Source organism: Ictidomys tridecemlineatus, chromosome 13 (assembly GCF_052094955.1).
Source record: "Ictidomys tridecemlineatus isolate mIctTri1 chromosome 13, mIctTri1.hap1, whole genome shotgun sequence".
NCBI lineage: Eukaryota > Metazoa > Chordata > Mammalia > Rodentia > Sciuridae > Ictidomys > Ictidomys tridecemlineatus.
This window is the reverse complement of record NC_135489.1, coordinates 33,251,461-33,257,460: the sequence shown is the minus strand read 5'-3', so window position 1 is coordinate 33,257,460 and position 6,000 is coordinate 33,251,461.

Here is a 6,000-nt window from a genome sequence, read left to right as displayed (position 1 = left end):
CTCTAGATATTCTGCAAGTAGTGATGGATGATAACACGGTTACTCTTTTTCTCCCCTGCATTCTACAAATTACATGTTTTGTGGACAGGTTTTCCTAGCTGTGCCACGGATGAGAGTTTTAGAGACCAATTCTTTTTAATTAGAGGATTCTGACAGCACACAGCCCAACATCGCATATTGGTGATTTGAAGATACAAGCATTCATTGTAACCTCATTGACATGAAAAAAACCAATACAACTGGAATTAGTGAGATGCATAGGAAGACATTATTATTCGCCATATGGAAAACAATAAATATAAAAACAGTCCTTTGTGGGCATTTCTCACTTAGAATTGTATGCAGGGAGACATTTTAGTTTATTGATAATATTTAGAAATAAGCTTTACATCGTATAATTTTATGTTTTGAGGTATTTGTGAGTATTGTGATACTTAAAAGATAAACTAACTTCACTAGAGATAGATTGGAGTACAAACTGAGTGGGGTAACAAATTTGAAATGGCTTCATTCATTTTTCTTGATCATTACCTTCAACTGTCAAGTTTTTTCCTTATATCTCTTAAAGACATAGAGGCAACTTATAGAGTTGGAAGTTCTCCTTCTGTTAGTTAAATATGCAATCCTCTTCATTAGGGTCTCTTAAGAGAATGGGACTTGTTGGTCTTCTCATCCTCTCTTTCATCTATAGTAGGTTGATACCTAGAAAATTGACGGAAAAGGTTAAACATCCTTATGAGAATGTAGAAAACTTGTGTGGTTGGCATCCAAATAAAGGCTCAGAAGGACACATGTTACGTCCTCTAGGAGACAAGTTCTTAGAAGTTGAGAATACCCTCTGTGGCTTAGCTTCTTACCACTTTCTCTCAGCTCCAATCCTTGGCATTACATCACAAGCCCTTTTACCACTGGGGAATCCTCTGGTACAGGAGATACCTTTAAAATGGGATATGTGGATGCTATTTCATTTTTGTCTATGTTTGGTGCATTAAGTTGGGAAATTTACTTTTTACATCTTTGTTACTTCAGTGATACAAGTTTGTGATTAAACTTTCTGTTTGCCCTTCAAACTCTCTTGAATTCATTTTCTCCTTTTAAAATAGGTAGTCAAGTCAGCTATAAAAATGACTCAGCAGGTATTTAGCCAGGGAATAAGATACAGTTGTCTGATAGGAACCACTAATTTCTACAAAAACTTGGGGCTTTGGAACATAACTTTTTCTCCCATGATTGAAATCTCACAATTAAGCAAAATTTTCCTAAGTTCTTCATCTTCTCTTTATGTCATCTGAAGCCTGGTGACATCACTGGGCGCTACAGGAATATGCACAATACTTGATTTCCTTTAGAATGATGTATAAATAGGATTTGTTTTCAGCTTTGTGGTTTTGGTTTTACTTTACTATGAATGTAAATTTCCATTCAATATTATTCTAGATAATCTGGATTTGTGCTGTATCAAGAGAGTCTGAAAGTATTGGAAACTCGTCTTTGTTCTTGAAATGGGAAAAATCAGTCATGAATAATTGGAGATTTCAACTGAAGCTAGTAGATAATATCAAAGCAAAAACTATTATTTGCTTAGGTACTAGCAGTTTTATCCCCATCGTTTTACTGCTGCCAACGTAAATGAGAAGACAAAGAAAAAGGCAAATAATGTCTTAATATTATCATAAAAGTATGGATCTACCATCTGTACTTTAAGAAGAGCTGCTTATATATTATCATAACTACACTTGGCAAGGTCAAGCACACTTAAGGATTAAAAGCCAGGGCATCTAATTATTCAAAGTTGTATTTTGCATTTCAGTTACTATTGGGTGGGTTAAAGACAATATGATCACTAATCATATTAGTCAAACATGCAGTGGTCCCCATATTCTGCTCCCTTTTCTGAGGGAAAGAATAATGAAGAACATTCACAAAATACACCGAAATGAGCACAGGTTCATTAAAAAATTCCAAATATTATATATGCCAAAGTTCATAAAAGAATGTTACAGAAAATGTATATCATATTCATTTTGGCCAAGGAGAAAGAGAATGAGTGGACAGGTTCAAGTCATGAAAATCCAATGAGTGGGTTTTGATACCAATCAAAAAAAGAGTAAATTATTCCCAAGCAGGTAAGTTTCCACACCTGAACTCTTCTGTATGGCTGCTATTCGATGTGTATGGGACACATTTAAAGCCTGATATTCAAAACTCAAGGCAGGCTGGCAGGCAGACGGGGGAATTCTCTCGAGCCTTATCGTACAGTATTGTTGGCTTTATTTTTCCCCTTCCTCTTTCTTCTGCTTTTAAGGGTTTCAGTCATTTTTATTCATTTCAACAGCAGGTGTGAAATAGTAGGCTGTCATCTGCCTTTTTGTAGTGCTGCGGGCCAAAATTATAAATGGGTTGACATTAATGGCAGTCCAGAATTTAGTGCTGTATTGGTAGATGGTATTGAAAATGTTTTGATATGACAGATGAAATGCCTGCCACTGAAACTTCAGTTAGACTTTAGCTGGCTACATCTGGCAGGAATTTTTTTTTTTTTATGCTTTGCTGTTGGTATCTAGTTTTTAAGGCATTTCTTCAAGTTTATATTCTGTTCTTTTTTTCTTTTTCTTTTTTTCCTGATTTGAGTTTTCTTCATCTTTTTTCATTGTTTTTCAATTTGAGGCATGATTAAGAACTAATGGAAGGTGGTCGTATTCAGCTAGACAGTTTATTAAGAAACTTCTTGCTTCTTAATAAACCTCCTCAACTGGGAGATGCCCAAGGTAGACAGGGACCTTCCACAGTGCTTGCACCTATTCTGTTGTTCATACAAACATGAATGCTACATAAATAAAATATCAGGAAAGCACAGTCAGACTAAATTTTCTAAAGTCAAGTGTATAGGTTGGTTTGCATGACAGGAACATTGTTCCCTGTCTAAGCTTTTGAAACACTGATCATGACCAGTGTGATTCTATAACATGTATACTCACAAAAATAAAAAAATTATATCCCATCTATGTATGATATATCAAAGTGCATAAATGCATTCTACTGTAATGTATAACTAATTAAAACAAAAAAAAAATTTTTAAAAACCCAACGATTAAACAAAGCTGAGTGCATTCCTTTTCAGAGGAATTCCTCAGAGCCTTTGAAGAATGATTTTCACTGTGTATTTTCTTTTAGTCACTGTGGTCTCTAAAGTTGTTTCTTCTTAGGATCTTTTAATTAATTTTATTTATCTTTGGAAAGACTTACTCTGTTAGACCAGATGAATGTTAATCTTCCTACTTTAGGTGAAAAAGTATTTTCCCCATACTAATTTTTTTTCAAGAGTTTCAGAAATATTTTTTTTTCCCCTCTGTGAATTCTGTCTCTTCTTCACCTATGGATTTCCTCAATGAGATAAGTTAGGCTGCGGTCTCAAATTGCCTCAAGTGCAAATTTGCTGTTGTCTAAGTTGCTAGAAACTTCAGTTTGGAGTCTGACAGTATAACTCTCTCATTTCTGAAAATTTAAGAAGATAGTCCATTTTATCCTTCAAAATGGGGAAACACCTTTGCTTTTATTTTTTGAAATGTCTCCTTAAAGATTCACCCTGTTATTTTCTCTCTAAGATACCTGAGAGCTTACTTTTTCCTGAGGTTGTCAACAGGAATATCTTTACATGTAAAAATGTCTTATTCCTTGTCCTTTAAATATTTCTAGATTTCATTTTGTAAAACATTAGAAAATTATTCAGATATTCTCAGTTTTTAGAGCCAATATATAACGAGACTTCATTTTTTACAGGAACAGAAAATGTAATGCAGATGGTTAGAAAATAAATACAGCATTTACCCCCTTGAGAGAAAGGATTGTGGGTGGGGTGAGGAGGATGGAATCTGTAGGAAAATGTCAGATAGCACATCACCTGGTAAAATAAGGAACAAAGAACTGTGTGCATCATTGTGACAGTGTGTGAACAATGCATTTGCTTTGCATGTGAAAGGAGTAAAGAATTCATGGAGATAGCATTTGGGTTGGGCCCTGAGAAAGAACAGGCATGGTCTGGGTGTAGGAGGACATTTCAGGCAGCAGAAACAGCAGGAACAAAATGAAACCCAGGAGCAAGAAGATAGATGATATGTTTGCAGAATTTTAAGCAGTTCAGTTAGGGTGAAACACAGAGTATACAGTAGAATTGGGATGAGCTGTGGAGTACCAGTCCTAAAAATTGGTTTCAGGCCAGAATGTGAAGGCAATGAATTGCTGAGGGGATTGTACTTTATTCTGCAGGTGAAGTTAAGCCAAAATGAGTGTGGAAACAGTCAGGTCTCATGCTCAGGTGCATGTCTGACTGAGGGGTTCTTAAATGGAAGCAAGAAAAATAGAGTTGAGATGAACTTTATTGGATCAAGCATAGGAGATGAAAGGAGTCTTGATTATAAAATTTGAATTTATTTATTTGTGACAGGGCTAGTTCTATTAATAAATTGCAAGCTATTCTCTTTTGACTTGAAATCTTTTCCTGAGATCTTCCTATATTTAATAATCTAGATTTTATTAAGTATTTGTTCTGATATGATATTTTCATGTTGGACCTTTTGGAATGCTTGCATGAATCTGAGCAATATCGTGCGGTCCACCATGTCAGAGGTACTAGGTATATCTTAGAATGCTCAAATGGAGTTGATTTCTGCCATAAGAAACAAAAATACCAGAAGACAAAAGTGAAATAACTACATAAGATGTTTGGGAATGAGAATCTCTGAATCGGAGCAGACAACACATTTGGCAGGTGTAAGACCTTCAAAATTATATAATTTTCTCTTCAAATATATGTGCTGGGAAGTACAGGACTGGAAGAAGAAAGGAAATTGAGTAATATTGCAATGGACAACTTGGATTTATATAAGATTCATCATCAAAATATGTCTGTGAAGATGGGTGTTTTTTGACTTACAAAGTATTCTGTGAACCTGAAAGCCAGGCTGGTCTCCGTCCTCCGCAGTGCCACCTTAATGAAGGAGGATCACAGTAGCCTTGTCTTTTTTTTTAAGGAGAAAAACTCTGGAGCCCATAAAGAGAGAAAAGACAAAATCCTGTGCCATCAATTGAGATTTGGGGGAATAATTCCTCATCTTCTTCTGCCCAATTACTTGACAATCATTTCTTAGTGATACTGTTATCAGTGCTTGTTTGAACTTTTTGGGTTGGCATTTGCATGAAGTTATAATGCAATGTGGAGAGCATATATTCAATGAATATTCATAATGCTGTGAGAAAATAATGGAAGAAAAGACCAACTGATTTGCATTATCCTCAAAGCTTCACACACAAAAAGTGACATTTGTACTGAGTTTTAAAGTATGAACTGAGCTTCCTAGATAGACAAAGGGAGGGGACAATCCATTTCTTGAAGGTTTAGTTGTCATGTTCTGAGAAAAATGCATGACAACCGTGGCCAAACCAAGCAATGGGTGGTAGGAAGTGCCTGGAAAATATTAGGACCCACATTATAACTAGCTATTTATGCCATCCCAAAGCTTGAACTATTTCTCTGGAAGCCATAGGATGACATTAGAGATTTTAACAGGGATGTGACATAGTAACATTTTTTTAATGGAACAAAGAACAATTGTACCAATCCATACGAATACTGACTTTTTGACATATACAAGTCTTAATGGAACACCACCATTTACCTGATAAATGATACCTACTGCCCAGGAAACAGCAAATGCACAATTTAGCACTAACAAAATGAATCCACAGAGATGCAATTGTATAATCTGTAAATTTTTGAAGGGAAAAAAGTGAGTTTATAATCTCTCTCTGATATCTAAATAATAGTCCTTCTATATACTAAATTTGATTCAATTAAATAATTTTTGAGTGTGTGCTATATCAGACACTCTGCTTCACTCCAGGAAGGACATCCTGAACAAGACACAGACCCTGCCACCAACAAACTGCAATTTATTGCTACAACCAGATGAGTGAATAAGAAATCTTCAGTCTACTCTACGC